Source organism: Equus przewalskii, chromosome 3, assembly GCF_037783145.1.
Source record: "Equus przewalskii isolate Varuska chromosome 3, EquPr2, whole genome shotgun sequence".
NCBI classification, from domain to species: Eukaryota; Metazoa; Chordata; class Mammalia; order Perissodactyla; family Equidae; genus Equus; species Equus przewalskii.
Window position 1 is genome coordinate 106229886 of NC_091833.1, and position 19394 is coordinate 106249279.

At 40.2% G+C, this 19394-nt stretch overlaps 1 long non-coding RNA gene across 1 annotated transcript in view; it reads left to right on the plus strand.

Annotated features, from left to right (window-relative positions):
- Positions 1-19394, plus strand: part of LOC139082357 (uncharacterized) — a 54697-nt gene that overhangs the window by 14019 nt on the left and 21284 nt on the right. Inside the window, exon 2 of the long non-coding RNA XR_011538270.1 lies at positions 12413-12580. This is a non-coding gene — a long non-coding RNA (uncharacterized lncRNA). The remainder of the gene's footprint in view (positions 1-12412; positions 12581-19394) is intronic.

A 19394-nucleotide genomic window follows, 5' to 3' on the forward strand; every position in this document is an offset into this window, starting at 1 on the left:
CCAATTGCACATGGAATATTCCTCAAGATAGATCATAAGAGCTAAAAGAATTTGAATCGTATGTAGTATTTTCTTGGACCTTGATGAAATTAAAGTAGAAATGAATAACAGAAAGGCAACAGGCAAATCTCCAAAAACTATGGGTCAAAGAGGAAATTTTTAAGAGAAATTAGAAAATATATTGCACAGAATGAAAATGAAAACAGAACATATCAAAATTTCTGGGATACAGGTAAGCAGTGCTGAAAGGAAACTTTATAGCATTAAATGCTTTTAGAAAAGTCTTAAGTCAATGATCCAAGCTTCCACCTTAAAAAGAAGGTGGGAGAAGAAGAGAAAAAGAAACACAAACCAAGCAGAAGGAAGGAAATTATAAAGAACAGAAATCAATGAAATCAAAAAGAGAAAAACAGTAGAGAAAATTGACTATATGAGAACTGGTTCATTAAAAATATCATAAAGTTAATATAGCTCAAGCAAGCTTGAAAAAGAGAGACAGAGCGAGAGAGAAATAAATTACCAATACCAGAAAGAAAAAATAGGATATCACTACGGACTCTGCAGACATTAAAACCACAAACAACTCTATACATATAAATGTGATAATTTAAATGAAATAGATCAATTTTTGAAAACCACAAGTTACTGAAACTCATTCTAATTGAAACAGATAATCTAAATAGCCCTATAACTATTACAGAAATTGAATTCATAGTTAAACATCTTCTGAAATAAAATCTTCAAGCCTGGATGATTTCATTGGCAGATTCTATCAAACATCTAAAGAATAAATAACCCCAATTTTAGACAATCTTTTCCAGAAAATAAAAGATGAGGAAATACTTTCCAACTCATTTTACAAGGCCAACATTACCCTACTACCAAAACCAGACAAACACAATACAAGAAAAGAAAATTACAGCCTAGTATTCCTTATGAACCTATCACAAAAACCTTCAACAAAAATATTAGACAATGGAATTCATGACTAAATTGGGTATATCCTGAAAATGTAAAGCTGTTTCAATATTCAAAACTCAATCACTGTAACTTTGATGGTTAATTTCATGTGTCAACTTCTTGACTGGACCATGGGTGCCCAGATATTTGGTCAAACTTATTCTCAGTATTTCTGTGAAGGTATTTTTGGATGAGATTAGCAGTTAAATCAGTAGACTGAGTAAAGCAGATTGCTCTCTGTAATGTGAGTGGGCCTCATCCAATCAGTTGAAGGCCTGAGTAGAACAAAAGGTTGGTCCTCTGCTGAATAAGAGAGAATTCTCCTGCCTGATGGTTTTTGATCTGGAACATTTGCTCTTCCTGTCTTATGGCCTTCAAACTGGAACACAAGCTCTTCCTGGTTCTACAGCAGTCTGCCAGCCTTCAGACTCAAGCTGGGACACTGGCTCTGCAGATTTTGGACTTGCTAGCTTCCATAATCACATAAGTCAGTTCCTTATTAAATCTCTTGTTTTATATATATATATATGTATATATGATTGGCTCTATTTCTCTGGAGAACCTTGACTAATGCAGTAGTACACTATATTAACAACCTACAGAAGAAAACCACATAATTATATCAATTGATACAGAAAAATCTTTGACAAAATTTAACATCCATCCAAGACAAAAACTCTCAATGAAGACAGAACTTCCTCAAACTGGTAATGGGCATCTGCCGAAAGCCTACAGGTAACATTATTATTAGTGGTGAAAGACTGAATACTTTCTCCCTAAAATGAGGAACAGGCACATATGTCTACACAAACCACTTATATTCAACATTGGACTGAAAATTCTGGCAAGTGCAATAAGGCAAGAAAAAGATGTAAAAGTCGTATAGACTAGGAAGAAATAAATAAGACTATTCTTATAGGTAGATGACATGATTATCTATATAGGAAATCCCAGGAAATATACAAAAACACCTTGATAACTAATAAATGAGTTCAGCAAGTTTGCAAGATATAAGATCAACAGAAGAAAAATTGATCTCATTTCTACACACTAACAATGAACATGTGGAAACGGAAATTTAAAAGGCAATACCATTTACAATTGCTCGAAAGAAAATTAAATACTTAGGGATATACTTAACAAAACATGTACAGAATCTGCCTGCTGAAAACTACAAAATATTGATGAAAGAAATTTTAAAAACCTAAATAAGTGGACACGTTATGTTCATGAATTAGAAGACTTAGCATAGATGTCAATTCTCCCCAAAGTGGTCTATGAAGGCAGTGCAATCCCAATAAAAACCCAAGCAGGATTAATTTATACACACACAAAACCGACTTTAAAAATTATAGCAAAAGAGCAAATGACCTATAATAGCCAAAACAACTTTGGAAACAAAGTTGGAGGAATCACACTACCGAATTTTAAGACTTACTATGAAGCTATAGTAATCCTTGGATGTCATGGGGTGGAAGGAAATGAGCATCAATAAAAAGTGAGATGCAAAACAGGTTAAAAAGTCTGAAGATATAGGAAAACTCCATTAAAGAGGTTATGAGCTGAAAGATAAACCTCCCATTCAGATTTTGAATAATTAAAATAATACGTCTTGGTAGAGGATGAGCTTAGTGAACCAGAGAGCTTGAGGACACCCAAGTGGCTGATATGAGTTACTATCTTGATTTGCCTCAGAGTTTTCTTAACTTGTGCCTTAGAGTTGGAGAGAAGTGCAGGATCATGCCCTTGACAAGGTCTGCCTGCTGCCACGTGGCCAAGAGTCCCCATACCCCAAAGGCACACAAAGGCCTATGTCTCTTTCTAGCAGGCCCTGTGATTAATCCACAATCCCATGTGCTGAGAACAACTTCTGCCCACTGCCAGGGACCACCTTCTTCATTAGGTACCAGAGGCACAGTGCCTGGGGCCCGTGACATTGAAAGAAGCACAAGAAAATGTTCTCATTTCTTTTAAAATCAGAATTTTAAAAATGAGTATAATCTAGCTTGAATAATATTCGTTTTATGCCACTGTGACCATAAAATATAATTTTTAATATTTTTTTCTAGAAGAAGGGGCCCATGAAAGTGATAATATGAAAGTCATAATTTTGCTGTGCTCATTACTAATATTAATCATTTTAGATCCTCCTTCTAAGAATAAGCAGGAAGTCAAGAATCACCAAATATTTGCGGAAAGTTGTTAACATAAAAAAGCAAACCAATCTGAAAAAATAGATGGGACATTCCAAGGAAATAGAGTTAATGAAAGAAAAGAATACAGAATTTTGAAAATTCTAATTAATACTTTCAAAGAGATTGGAAAGCATGTCACATATATATAAAAAAAGAAGATTCTCTGAAAGTTAATAATTACTGAGCATTTCATTTTAAGCCTTTTCCATGGCTTACCTTATTTAAGCCACCAAAATTCCTATGGACTAAGTAATATTAGGAGTGTCATTTCACAGAAGAGGAAACTAAAGGGAGTTGGGGTAGGGGAAATGGTTGAATGGGGTCAAAAGGTAAAACAAAACAAAAGAAACCTGTACACAAATTTTTGTAGCAACTTTATTCATAATAGTCAAAAACTGGAAACAACCTAGACGTCCTTCATGAGGAAAAAAAATTGAAAATAAAAAAATGAAAAAAAGGGAAACTAAGGCACAGAGAAGTTAAATAACTTGCCCAAGGTCACAGGGGTTATAAATGGCAGAGACTGAATTTGAAGTGGTTTTTGGAATCTCAAAATAGGATTGCTGAAATAAAAGACCCCATAGATAGGCCTAATAATAAAATGATCACGTACACAGCTGAAGATCATGAAAGACTGAGTGAAGGAATTCTTCCAGAATGAATGGAAAAGGACAGTGATATAAAAAATTTAAGACTGAAGTTAAGAAACACGGGGAATAGAATCAACACAGCCAAGACTGATTCATCAGGAGAGAACAGACAGGCAGAGCAAGGCGCTCACAGCGGAACGTTTGCCTGAGCTGGAGGGAGACATCCATTTTGATAGCAAGGGCCTCCTCTGAGAAGTCATCTGCCATAGACTAATTGTGGTGAAATTTGGGAGCGCCAAGGAAGAGGAAAAGGCATTATAAGCTTCATGAAAGAAAAATAAAGTTTGCTGCAGTAGTCAGGGTTCTCCAGAAAAGTAGAACCAACAGGATGCGTGTATGTTTGTTCATTCATTTATTCATTCATTCATTCGTTTTAAGGATTGTCATTCGTTTTAAGGATTGTCAGGTCCTGGTGGCGTAGACGTTAAGTTTGCATGCTCTGCTTCAATTGCCTGGGGTTCACCAGTTTGGATCCTGGGCACAGACCCACACACAACTCATCAAGCCATACTCTGGTGGAACCCCACATAGAAGAACTAGAAGGACTTACAATTAGGGTATACAACTATGTACTGGGGCTTTGAGGAGAAAAAGAAAAGAGGAAGATTGGCAACAGATGTTAGCTCAGGGCCAATCTTCCTCACCAAAAAAAAAAAAAAAAAATACCCTTGTGTCCATTTACTCTTACTCCCTGTTTCCACCCCTGCCCAAGGCACCCACTAATCAAAAAAAAAAAAAAAGGATTGGCAGGTCCAAAATCTGCAGGTCAGGCTGGCAGTCTGGAGAGCCATGGAAAGGCTGCAGTTTGAGTCCAAAGGACACCTGCTGACAGAATTCTTTCCCATTTGAGAGAAGTCAGTCTGTTCTATTCAGGCCTTCATCTGATTAGATGAGGCCCATCCACATTAGGGAGGGAAGTGTGCTTTACTCAGAGTCTGATTTTTGTATTCGTCTCAACCAACAAAACACATTCTCAGAAACATCCAGAATCTTTGACCAAATATCTGGGCACCCTGGCCTACCAAGTTCACACATAAAATTAACCATCACAGTTGCTCGCCAAGAAACTAGAGTCAGACTGGAGTTAGATCTGTCATTCACAAAAAAACCAAACATTTAATGTGGAAATTCAAGCATGTATAAAAGTTGACAGAAGAATGTAACAAACCATCAGATACCCATCACTCAGTTTAAACAATTAGGGCCAATCTTGTTTCGTCTAACCCTTCCTCACTTTCTTCTTCTCACCAGCTTATTTTGAAACAAATCTCAGGCATCGTTAGTATTTCATTTGCAAATATTTTGTTATATATCTTGAAAAGATAAGGATGCATTTAAAAAGAAACATCCCTAACTTTAAAAATCAACAATTTCTTAACATCATTAAATATCCAATCGGTGTGCAAATTTCCATGACTGTCTCAAGTTATTTCAGAGTTTAATTGTTTGACTAAGAATCAAATAAGGTCTATATTTTGCAATTTACTAGATGTCTCCTCAGTCTTAATTTACAACTTCTCCTTTCTCTCTCTTCTTTTTCAACTGTAATATATATGGAGAAGAAACTGGGTTGTTTGTTCTGTGGGTTTCCCACTGGCTGGATTTTGCTGATACACTCTGCTGGTATCATTTACCTTGTACCTTGTCCCCTGTGCTTCTTGTAAATTGGCAGTTCGACTTCTTTAGAAGCTTATCAAATTCAGATACAATTTCGGGGCAAGAATCTCTCTTATATTGCATTGTGTCTTTCTATCAGGAGGTGCTGACGTCTGATTCTCATTTTGTGACGTGAGGCAGCCATTGACGGTCAATGTCAAGATCCATTACTTCCTTAGGGTTGTAAAATGGTGATGCTTCAACTCAATCATTCTTTCTTCATTTAATAGCTGCAATATTTGTATAAAAAGAAGTTTCCCCTCATCAACCTTTGGGTTACCTTGAAGTGCAGTGTGTACCAAAAAGACAGGATAAATGCTTCTTTCTTTTTTAATTATTAACTTTTAGAGTAAATGGTCTGAGCCCTAGCTACTTTCAATGATGATTAACCAAAGTGTTTTCATTTATTTATTTTTGCTTTCTTTTTAAGCACCATTGTGAACTGATAGATTTTAATATATTGATGTGCTTTAATCCATTGCTTTTAATACTGTTCTTCATGTTCAAGTTATTCCATATTTGGCCAGTAGGAGCCTCTTCAAATCCTTTCAGTAGGACCCTAGTAGTCTTTAATTTCCTCTTTGCTTTCTCATTTGACAAAATGTTTTAAGCTTATCCTTTACATTTCTGTCCCAAACCCGGAGTGGGCAAGCTATTTCTCCAGGCGTTCTTGGTTCCTTTCAGTGGGGAATGGTATTGAGACACCATGATATGCACTATTATTTCTCCTCTCTGTTTTTAAAAGCTCTCTTGTCTTTGACATTTGCAACCTTTCTCTCCACTTTGTCATTTATCTTTTGATGTTTGTCTTATGATATTTTGATTCCATAAATATTTTTGTTTTCATGTAGACCTCTCATTTTAAAGACACTGGCTAAATTGGATCAGTGATTAAAAATACATTGTGAGAAAGTATTTATAACTGAGACTGATATGTCTATCCAAAGTATCATTCAATTTTTGAGGATTAAGATATTTTCTAAAATAAAAAACCCTAGTAAGTTTACCACTTATGCATCTTTTTGAGAAAATACAACAAAACAAATGAAGAAAATTTAAAATGTATTATGGCAAACACCATTAGTTTAACAGCCATTCCTGTTTCTTTCTTGCTAGCAGAATTCAGACTTTTGTCCAAGTACCAGACAGGCATATGTTCGGAGGAGGCTGGCTCCTCTTCAGCCATAAGGAATGCATCATGGTTAGGCTAAGCCAACCCAGTGGTCTTATTCTCCTCACCAGGGATGGGAGAGGGGAATTGTGCTGGGGTGCTCCTGGAAAATGTTATCCTTGAGCCCTATGGGAAGAGACATCTTTTCTGTCCCAGATACTGCTTACCTGCAAGTGACACTGGGAAATGCTGTCACCATTTTAAAACCATAAAGGGACTCATTGGTATGCTGAGCCTGGCAGAACAGAAAGATGGAGGACATCTGATGTCTTGAAGACATGGTGGAGCTGCTAAATTAATCAACCCTGGAAGGGCCTATGTCCAGGCTTCTAGCTATAAGATAACAAATGCCCACCACCACTGGCGGGGGGAGGTGGGGTGGAGGGAGTGGGATCTGTTCCCTTTGGTTGAAAGCATCTTGATTGGCACATAAACTCCACAGAAGGGGGGTTGGATGCAACACACTGATGAGAAAAGGAACCAGCTGAACTCATAATTAGGCCTAAATAATTGTTATTAATGAGGCTGAAATTAAAGGGAAAGGATTCCCAGAACATAAGAAGCGTAACGTAAAAAAAAAAGAACAAATCTGAAAGAAGTCAAATTCCAGGTGTTTTCAACAAAACTGGGGGGAACAGTGATACAGAGGAGAAATAAATCTATGCTAAAGATTTTGCCCTCTGGGTAGGATCTGGGAGACTCCAGATCAGCAGTTCTCAACCCAGGATGTACATTAACATTACATGTATGTTAGTCCTGACAGTCAGGCCCCACCTTCTAAGAAGGAAATCTCTGACTGTGGTGGCTGGTTATCATGCATTTTTAAATACTTGTTACCTTACATGCTTTTTAAAACAAGATTAACAAATTTACATCAGACAAATGCTAACAAAATAAAGACTGAGTAACAACCTTAATATCAGTCAAAATAGATTCAAGACCAACAGCGTTAAATGAGACACAGAGGGATCTTTTATTCTGATGTAGCAGGCAAGAACTACTTTATAATATTTGGAGTGTAAGCATTTTTATCAATCCAAATTACTTTAATACTTGTTTTAATCCCATCCATCTGATGGACAGGAAGACCAGTGGGCTCACTCGGGGAATTGGGGGCCCTCATTAGCGTTTCTGAGAACGTTGGAAGACTGAGCAGCCTACAGAGGATGTCCATCCCACTTTGACTCCAAAGCAAGTAGAGCTTGCCCTCTGTATCTCCTCTCTGCAGTTATTTCTCGCTGCTGTGCAATAAGCACAGGGCCCCCTGTGTCCTCCCAATACCGCTGGACCACCCTGGAGCAGTCTCTCTCATGTAGGCTGCTGCTATATCTCATTGGCCCAGCTACCAGCCAAGCCATGTGGCCTTTTGAAGGAAAGCATCTCTACTTACTCAAGGCTGTACTTTATCCTTTCAGACATATACCTATCCCTTCTGAGGTTGTATGCCCCAAATCTATCCATTTTCCTGATAGGAAACTCAAACAGCAATACTCTATAGCTTTTAATTCATCATAGGAGTAATAGAATTTGCTGCATAAGCAACCACCCCAACTCTTACTGGCTTGAAGCAACATCCATTGGTTGTTGCTCAGGAGTCAAGGAGCTGGGTAATTCTGCTGAACTAGGCCAGGATAGCCTGATCCTGGGCTCACTCAGGTATCTATGGTCAGCTGGAAGATCAGGTGGGGTCGACCTGGTCTAGGATGGTCTCTGTTGGAATGGCTTGGCTGTCCTCCCTGTGGTCCCTCATCCTCCAGCAGGCTGTCTGAGCTTGTTCACGTCATGGTGACAGAGTTCCAGGAGCAACAGGGGAAGTGTGCAAGAGCTCTTGAGGCTTAGGCTTAGAATTGACATAATGCCACTTTGAAACATTCTATTAGTGACAGCAAGTTACGAGATGAGTCCAGATTCCAAGGTTGGGGAAATGGACCCCTCCTCTTGGTGAAAAAATCTGCAATGTCTCATTGCAGAGGTGCCTGGGTATGGGGGTGGCAAGTGGAGAGTGTCAATTTTCATCTTTGGGAGCATCAAGACTTGATTCCATCCCTTTCTTGGACCAGAGTCACCACATTTAGTTGCACAGGTGGCATTTTACACTATTCCAGGGGACAGGATTCACACTGTAATTTTGTTCACACACACACACATACACACACACACGCACATACACTGTTCCCAAGGGCAGCTTAATCTACTATAAAATTGATTCCTGGGACATGAAAACAAAGCCTGCTATTCTAAAACGCAGCTAACAACCCTAACGTATTACAGGTTTAAATATACTGATTCTCCTTAACTTCAGCTGTTTTACATGGTGTTATTAAACTTGCTTGGGCAACAGAAAAAACTTACCCTGTTGATCCTTTAAAATAAATATTTATAAGTTCCATTTTCAGAAAGAAATTTTTTTGAATCTCTATTGGTTTGTATTATCTATAGCTAAATGTATTCTGCAGGTAGTTTAACATTAAAATTTCCAACCAATAATCCCCAGGCTTAAATATACATTTCTGGTGAGGTTGTGAGATCATTCATGTAAATGAAGAGCCTTGCTTTGTTGCTTGACTTTCTTATTTCAGTGAAAAAGAAGACTTTCATTAGGGCAGAGTTTTCATTTTGAAAAGATGATTCCATTAAGGTGGTTGCATTGCAGGGAGAGTAGCTGAGTATCTATTTCTGTACATTAAGATCCAAATTCCATGTAAGCTGCCTTCTTGAAACTAACGATGCTATTAATAGGTTCCTCCAGTGTTCTGTTCAGTGAGGAAAGTAGGAGTGAGGCTGCGTCTTTAATTTACTGGGGACTGGAACACCTTACACAACTATTATTTCTGGAAGTAACCTTTACCTTTCTGAATGATCTATTTGTGCAAGATGATGGATGTTACAGGTCTGAGTTACCAGAGGTTAGAAATCATTCATTTCTCTAATATCTCTGGTGGGCTGATTGCAAATGCATTTTTTTTTCAGTTCTTTATTGGATTGAACTTGAGGGTTTGTTAATAATCTCAATTTTTAAAAATACTGCATTGACATTGACTGAATCTCACTGAATATATTTATAGCAAAAACTTGTTAATTTGGCCATATTCGCTAGAAATCTGTGATTATTTGGATGAGGCCTGGGTTGAAGTTCATCCGTTAGCGATATTTGAAAGATGGATTAACAGATCATAAAACGATTTGAACACACATCTCCTAAAGAACAGAATCTGCTCTTAAGTCCTTAGAAACACCTATTTGCCGCCAAACAACATAATCGAAGGTCATCTTCACTGGAGCTGGTGTTTGGGTGTGCTAATTATGAAGCATTCTTGCCTTTTTAATGAGGAAAGCCTTGATATGCTTGAAAGAAATAAACCTACAGTTCTGTAAAAATATTATATGATTTAGATCACTTTGAACAATGGTTTTTGCATCAGGGTCAATTCAGTAAAAATAAAATGTTTCAAGCTATGTTTAATTATTTTCTTTTTATTCAAAATGAGATAAGGTCAATGAGAAAATTGACATTGCTTTTCAGCCATGAAAATATTAATATTAGGGGATTGTGAGAAGTAGCAGTAGGATACGGGTTTCTATCTTTACATTTTGAGACCTTTTAGAGTTTAATGAGGAATGTTTGCGTGTACCACTTCATTTTGTGCTCAAGTAATACCCTGAAGTAAGCGCTCATGTTATAGATGGTGACAGAGAAGCTCTCACCTGTCAAGTTACACGGAGGGATGGCCACAGTGCTGGGGTGAAAATGGCCATGTGTGCCACCAGCTGGGGTAGACCATGCCAGACAGAAGGATGCTTCAGACTCGCGCAATGCAATCCCCAACCTCCCATTCCTTTTTCCCGACCACCGCCGCCTCCAGTCCCAGCTCCACCTGTAAATTCTGTGTGAAACTGAAACGTCCTTTCCCTTCCTGGGCTTCAGGTTCCTCATTCATAAAGGAGAGGCTTAGACTTGATCCGTGTTTCCAAAATATCATCCTTCAAGTACCATCTGCACTATTTTGGCCATGGCCATCATCCATAGTATTCTTTGTTTGATATTTCTCTATAACTCAGGGGACTTTGTTTTCCTAAATTTTTTTTTTCAGGGAAGGATTCGCCCTGAGCTAACATCTGTTGCTAATCTTCCTCTTTTCTTCTTTTTCTCCAAAGCCCCAGTGCACAGTTGTATATCCTAGTTGTAAGTCCTTCTAGTTCTTCTCTGTGAGCTCCTGCCACAGCATGGTAACTGACAGACGGGTGATGTGTTTCTGTGACCAGGAAATGAAGCTGGGCCACTGAAGCAGTGAGAGTGCCGAACTTTAGCCACTAGGCCATCAGGGCTGGCTCCTAAATGTATTTAAAAGAAAAAAACCCAAAAATTTTCTATCACTACCTTAAATGGAAAACCAGCATCACTCGCTTAGAAGAAACCAAAAAAATAAATATCATGAAACAAAACAATGACAATCAACCGGCATACACACTATTGTCTGCTTCACGTTCTGCCGCTGAAGCCTATTCTCTTTCTGTTACAAAGGGAGATGGGCAAGTGTTAGAGAGCTGGGAAAGACAGTACCTCAGGGAGACTTTCTGCTTGACATGACCAAGTAATAAAATGGAATTGAAAAGGGAATACTTCTTCCCCTTCGCGATCCAAAGTCACTTAATTCAGTGTCTCTGAAGCACCCAAACATTTTCTCTACCAGCAGTGGGCTGAGTCCTGCACTTTGAGAAACACTTAGACAGCACACAGAGAGATGGGTCTCTCAATGTGCTGAGAGTCTATCATTTATCTAATTTTAAAGATCTAAACGGTAGGAATCCAGCAGGGCCCCATGGCAATCAATGCCTCTCCTTACAGCTGTCAGGTACCGGAGTTCTTTTTCTACTTCAACCCCTCCTGCTGTTCTGGAAGCTCAGGTCATATTAGCCAAGCCTCAGTGCAAACAGAGAACAGCTGTTCACCATTTCCCAAACTGCCCTCTGGTGCTTGAAGATTGTTACCGAGTTACCACTTGGACTTCACTTCTCTAAGCCAAATTCTGTCAGGTCCTTAGCTTTCTCCTCTTCCATTCCATTTTCTAATTATTCTTGTGGCTCTCTGATTTCCAGTAAATTCTACATGTGTCTTTTGGCTTCTTGAATTCTTCCTAGTCTCAGGTCACAGAAACACATCACCCGTCTGTCAGTTACCATGCTGTGGCAGGAGCTCACAGAGAAGAACTAGAAGGACTTACAACTAGGATATACAACTGTGCACTGGGGCTTTGGAGAAAAAGAAGAAAAGAGGAAGATTAGCAACAGATGTAAGAACTTTTTTGGAGGTCTGATATCTAACCCCTGTCTTATTTTGAAGCACATTCCCTAACAGAAGCACTAAAAGGTACGACAGACAACAGCTCCTGTCCCTGGAGTGCGTTTGCTTTGCTCTCCCCTGCTCCCAGTTCCCTTCTCTAAATCTCTAGACCAGAGGTGTCAAATAGGCTTCCTGAATGCTGGAGTTGGTATGGTTGGCCTCCAGCCCAATGCTGTTCCAGCGTGGTCCCTGGGCTGGCAGCATCAGTTCACCTGGGAGCTTTTAAAAAGATGCGCATTGTCGGATACCACTGAGACCGACTGAAGCAGAAACTCTTGGGGTGGGACCTTAGAATCTGTGTTTTGACAAGCTCTCTAGTTGATGCTTAGGCTCAATGAAGTTTGAGATTTAGCCGGCCCCACATAATCCTTTAAACCTTTTTGCATAAGGCTCTGATTTTTAAAAATTAGATGATTTACATAATAATACAACCTTCCAGCTTCCCTGGAAGAATCATATTATCTGGAAATGCTGAGCTCCACCTCCCTCCTGGAATCCATGCTGTCAGTGTCTCCACCAGCTCTGCCCTGTGATGTCGCCACGTGGAGGTCCGGTGCCACCTGCCATTTTTCATCATGCCTGCATTATTGTTTTCCCTGTAGGAGAGGTAAGGAGAATATAAAATACTTCTTGTACATGTATTGCTATCAAAAATAGTGAAACTGAAGTTAGACCCAGGGGGCCATGTGAGTTGGTTGAAATGAAAAAGAAAGAGAAGATTTCTTAGTGGAAGTGGTCTGGCTTGTTTTAATCCTCTATGTTGCTGTCCTAGCCCTGGAAACATTTGAATATGTGACTCCTACTCTAGACTCTAGATTTTTAAGATTGGTTTGCCTTTTTCAGCTATAGTTCCCTCTTTTGACTATACATATTGTCTTTCTGACCTCTGAGTCCTGCTCAAACTCTCCTACCTACCCAAGCCCTTGGTCCTGGTCTTCTTCATCTCACTCTGTGCCTCTGCTATCCAACTGTGGCATGGCATCGATGTCACAAGTCACTCTCCAATTTATCAACATCCACTCCGCTTTTAGCCCAGGATGTTGATTTGCTCAGAATGTGCTGTGCCACTTAGTATAGAAGAAAAGCCTGGATTTTGGAGACAGGAGGACTGAGTTTGATTTTGAGCTCTGGACTTACTGGGTTGTTATGAGAATTAAGTGAGAAATACATAGAAAGTCCCTATTATAGTGTCTCACACATAGTAAACACAAAGTAAATGGTATGTATGAATAAGAGTTTGGTACTTGTTTATTTAGTAATGATGATAACTTTGTATTTAGTACTTACATTAGGCCAAGGCTGTGCTAACTAGGCATTAAGGTACAAAGAAGTAGTGAGGGATCTGGCACATACATATTGTCATTAAGCGGTTTGTACAAGGTGCTCTGGGACCGTGGTAGGAGGAAGCTTGATGTAGGGGTGGTGGACCAGACCAATAGCCAAGGCTGAGTAAGAATTTTCTAACCAGAGAGGTGAATAAAGGGCTCAGAAGGGCCATTTTGTCTATAAATAATCAGCGATACGAAAGAACATGGTGTGTTCTATGAATCGTACTGAAAAGAATGATTACTTCCGTGTTCCTGGGGTATAGGGTATGCGGAGGGATGGAGAATATATGAGATCACAAAGGTAGATTAGGGTGAGCTGGGAGGCACTTTCCAAAACTAGAAGAGTTAGGACTTTATCCTGGAGTCAGATTTGTGTTTGGCAAAGGCCGTTCTGGTGGCTGAGTCACCCAGAAAAGCTTCAATTAAATTATACTCCATCGATTATGTGAGGAAGACATAGACACAAAAAAAGAATTTTAGAGAGATTTCCATCCAAAATAACGGACAAAATTTTTTAAAGGACTAAAGAGTCAGATTTGTTGGAAACTTACAGAATTTATTCCTCCTGCATTCCAGTGAGTCAAAGTTTTGCCGCATCAGACTTGCAGCCAAGTCAATACGAAGTTTGTGTGATTGAAACTAAAAATTACCAGCGGTGAGAGTTGCTGTTGCCTTGGCAACACTGACAAAGGTCCAGTGAGGGATTCTGGGTAACAGGCTAGGCTGTAGGTAAATTACTACTTGGTCTACTTTGGGCCAGTAAGTTAACACCACAGAAAAACCTAGCTTGGCATTTCCTGACTTGGAAGTGTTTTAATTCGCTCCTTTCGGCAAAGTATACCCATGGGCTTTGCTCTGGGTTGGCCCTTTGTGAGGCAGATGTGTGATTCGATGGGCTTTGACAGGCCTGCCTAGCCAAAAAAATATCTTGCCAGGCCCAACATTCTCACTCTGAGGGTTTTTCCTATTGGTTAACACATTATTTCCAGAAAGCTCTGTCAAAATGTAGATGCGTTACAGGAGAAATATGACACAAGAGGCAAACAGCAAAGAAAAATGCAGGTAGTGTAACAGAGAGAAACTAGATCAGCACGCAGATGGTCTGGATTCTAGCCCTCAACTAACTCTAACACAGCCTTCTGACCTTGGGCAAGCCAGTTATTATTACTATTATTTTTATTTGAATCTCGGTTTCATCATATACACAGATATATTTGTTTGCCTCCCTTGGGCAGTTTTAAGGGTCAGATGATGTGGGAAAGGTGTTTGGTAACAATAAAGTGCTATACAAAAGATAAGGGGCTGTTATTTTAAAGTTTCTGGGAGTGAGACCTAAGACAGTAATATTTTGAGTGGAGTGAGGAGAGAGGGTACAATGACTATAGCCTGGGAAGCAAGAGTGTGACAGAAGAGAAGGGAGGAAGAGGGGTTCCGAGGAGGTCACAGCACCCCTTCCAAGTTTCACTTTCATAGTACCCCAACCCGTCTCTCTGTGTCTCACCCATCCACCCGACAGGTCACACTGTTTCGTGTTTGGGTTTTACAAAGACTGTTCTCTCTGTCTGGATTTCCCTGCTGCATCTCATCCACCTGAATAATTCTCTCTCTTCTTTTAAGATCCACCCGGACAGGTTAGAAGCTCCACTCCCAGAAATGCACAATACCTTCATGGTACTCATTCCACCATATGGCAATTATCTGTACATATTTGACTTTTCTACTTAGATGGCATTATGGACAGAATTGTGTCTGCTGCAAAATTCGTGTGTTGAAGCCCTAACCCCCAGTGTGACTGTATCTGAGATAGGACCATTAGGGAGGTAATTAAGGTCAAACCAAGGTCATAAGGGTGGGACTCTAATCCAATAGGACTGATGTCCTTGTAAGAAGAGGAAGAGACACCAGGAGCACAGATGCAATCAGGAAGGGTCCATGTGAGGACACAGGTGGCCATCTACAACCTAAGGAGGGAAGCCTTGCCAGACACCAACTGTGCTGGCACCTTGGCCTTTGAATTCCAGCATCCAGAACTGTGAGAAAACAAATTTCTGTTGTTTAAACCGCCCTGTCTGTGGTATTTTGTTATGGCAGACCTAGCAGGCTAAAACAGATGGTAAGCACCTTAAGGGCAAAGACTGTATTTTATTCATTTTTGTACAACCAGGGACTGGTGAACAGTAGATGCTGAGTAAATAATTCTTGAATGGATAAACTAATTAACGTAGCTCACCTGGGCCCCACTGAGAGCTCAGATGAGGCCAGGAGCTAAGACCAGTTGTTTACCCCGTGCCAGTGACCATGACCTTGGAGACCTAGAGAATGGACAATAATAGGAACCTAAGCATAGGTCATACATAAAGCCAGGGCAAGCAGATGTAGAACAAGGGAGATCCACAGCAGGTCACAGGATGACGTCCAGGCTGACCCCAAAATAGATATCAGGGAAGTCCAGTATCAAAGAGTCTGGGGCTGTGGGAATAATCACCTAAACTCTCTAAGAACTCCATCCTCTACTGTATGAAGGTCAAGTTTTTGACTTGGTCATTGAGGCACTTTGTGATATGGCTACAACCTACAGTCTCTGCCCACAACAGCCCTGTGGATAGCACAGTAGGTATTCAGTAGGTATTCTAAAACTCCTCTCTCTCTTTCAGCACATTTTGGCTGCCAAACCTTCTGGACTGTCCACACTCTGTGGCATTAAGAGCTGGAAATGTAACTACTTCTCACTTTTGGTGTCTTACTTAAAATGATTAGATGCTAGATTAAACGTAAGGCAGGTTGTGAAAGCATTTTGCAAACTGTGTGCAGCTATACGAACAAGGGGCTTGCTATCATCAATGCGCCCAAATGCATGTTGGAAATGCTGTGATTCTGGAGGCTCTAACTCCCTTCCTTGCCGCCCAGATTGTTTTGGAAGTGAGGAGGTAGCCTAAGCTGGAGGAGGATTTGGGGCCCACCAATTCAACCTGGGAGACCCCTGCCCCACACTTGTGTCAGTGGTATATACTGGAGATCTGCTGCTCAAGGAGGAATTAAAAACCTCTGAGTTCAATCTCCTAATTTTAGAAAAGCACAAACCACAGCCCGGGGACTTCCCGAAGTCACTTAATGGCATAGAGGGACTAAAAGAGGGTCTTTCGATTTCTAATACTGTGTCATGTTGTCTCTAGACTCCATTGTATCTTCAGAACAAGAGAGAAGCCTGAAACCTCTCATATAAAACAATGGCTGCTTCTGACCTGGCAAAAGATACCCAGGGATAGTGCCACCAATGCTCATGCTTCTTTCCCCTCTTCTCCCCAAGAATAGCAAATATGGAGGTTTGGTCGACAGTGATCCCAAACTCTAGTCCCCTTCTGAGACCTCGGACCCAGGCAGCAAGTGTTCTCAGGCACAGGGAAATGGCCACCTGGAGGGATGCGGTGCGTGGGGCAGACCATGGTCTCTCAGTGTCCAGCTGCCTCACATCATTCCAGGGATAACGCTGAAGGGCCTGCTTCGATTTTCTTAGAGAAGGAGGGCTTTCTCAGTAGCCAGCTATGCTGCAAAGTGCTGTGAAGGGGCAAAGATTATTTCTGCGTAGCCCTCATTCCTCAGTCTTACCCTCTACTAGACACGTGAAGACAACTCATTTTATTACCAGGCAGAATGGAATAAGCATTAAGAGATGTTCAAGCACAACTCTGTGGAAGAAAAGGAGAAAGAGTAGTTAATTCCTTTACCACTAACAAATGTGTGCTGAGCGTCTGCTCTTGCAGGACACTGAGCTAAGTTCTTCACGCAGGAGGAGCCCAACACAGAACTGTTCACTCGTGATGTGGTTTCTCTCTTTGATTGCTCAGAAGACTAGAGCACTTTATAATTACAGACGAGCCTGTAGATAGATTTATCTTTTTTCTACGTGCCAGTGGCAGTCTTTATAAATTAGGAATGTTCACAACTAAACTTCATAGTCATATAATTCTACATATGTGGCCAGATTTATTCACGAAGTCTCATGTAAAGTAGAAATTACAGATGTGATTTTGTATGTGAACAGCTTTCTCTGGGAATGCTGTGAATTTTGTTTCCAGTAAGAGATGAAGTCTCTTGGAATCATGAAAAGTTAGAGCCCCAGAAACTTAGAAATCATATAAGATAACCCATTCATTGCACAGTTGAGGAAACTGAGAATGAGAGGGTGTTTTTCCTTTAAAACTTGCCCAAGTTCTGTATTTGTTGTTAACTAAAGGAAACTGGTGGATTTCCCTCAGCCATTTTGACCAGCCCTCTTTCTCACCCTCTCCAACTCCAGGAAATGCCCTAGACAGTATTATTATGTAATATTAGTAATAATTAGTAACATTATGATGCATAGGTCAGATTTAAAGGCATTTTAATGAGCACTAGTTCCCCTTTGGGATGGTCTTTATTTTGAATGCTCTTCCTACCTGGAACCAAGAGAACAGGAGAGGACTGGGTCTATTCCTTCTAAGGGGAAGGCCTGGCCATCTCTCTTTATTTGGCAACCTCCTTTACCCCCCTTTCTGGCTTTTTAGCTGATCCCTTCTGTATTAGTTTGCTAAGGCTGCTATCACAGTTTAGCCATACCAGGGTTTAGCCAAACTGGGTGGCTAAACCAAAAGAAATTTATTGTCTCACAGCCCTGGAAGCTAGAAGTCCAAAATCAAAATGTCAGTAGGATTGGTTCCAGCCCTTTCTCTTTGGCCTATAGATGATCGTCTTCTCCCTGTATCTCTTCAAATTGTCTTCCCTTTATATTGTCTCTGTGTCTGAATTTCCCCTTTTTATAAGGACACCATTCATATTGGATTAGGGGCCTGTCATACTCCAATATGACCTTTCTTTAACTAATTATATCTGCAATGATGCTATTTCTAAATAAGGTCACATTTTGAGGTGCTGGGAGTTAAGACTTCAAAATATGAATTCTAGGGGGGAGATACAGTTCAACCCACCACATCTTACAAGCATCTGTGGAAGCAGTATGGTGGTGACTGGAACCTCTTCTTGCATGGGAAGAAGTGCTCTCATCTCCCATCCCTAAACAGTAGAAATACAAAAAGAAATCAGAAAGGTTTAGGGGAAGAAGCCCTCTTTTCTCTGTCTTGTCTAGGCTGAAGAAGTTTTCCTGAGTCTGTACAGTCTATTCCAGCTTCCAGAGCTAGCCGTCCTACTTAAGGCTTTGACATCAGTGCCTCTGTTATAAATATGGACCCCTCCAGAACCTGAAATGATGATAACCAGCAATTGAGGGCAGGACTCATATATCATCCACTTTTCCACAATTTTTACAAGCCTTGATAATTGGCAAGATCACCTATCCAGTCATCCAAATGATAAAACTTAGAGCTAACCATTCATTCACTCATTCATTCGAAGACTATTTACGTGCAGAGCCAATGAGAGTCCTTGTAGATCCAGTGCCGCTTAAGTCCACTTGATTCTCTTCCCTTCAAATCTCTGCTCCATTCCCATCTCTTTTTCCTCACTGTTATTGCCCTAGTTTTGACTTTCATTAAACTTTTTCTTTATTCCTCCTGCCTATCTTCCCCATTCTAATCCATCATGCAGACTGCCAAGAATTATTCTGTCTAAAGTTGATTCTTTTCAATCACTCCCCAAGTGTACCTGGTAAGTCTGATATGATGGAGAACACACTCCTCAGTGCAGTACCCATGACTCTTCAGAATCTGGCCCATGCCCACCTCTCCAGCTGAACCCTTTATCACACTGTCTAAGTAACTTATATCTGGAGTACACTCACCAACCTGCAGTTCCCGACTCAACAGCTGAGTTCGCATCTCCATTTCTGTCCTCATTCTGCAAACTCTGATGGGAATTTCAATTTCCACCTATCTGTGTTGCAAGGTTCATCTCTAGTGTTTCTTCCTTTCTGAAGCCTTTCTTGGCTTCTCCACAAGCAGATTTGACCTGTTTTTTTTTTTTTGGTAGAGAATCTTGTAGAGAGCACATCACCAAGATGTGTAAAACTATTTATTACTCTCACTGTCCATCTCCCCAGCGAATCTAGCCTCTTTTAGAGCAGAGGTTTGTTTTATTTAACTTTGTATTTCTCTCACCCAGCAA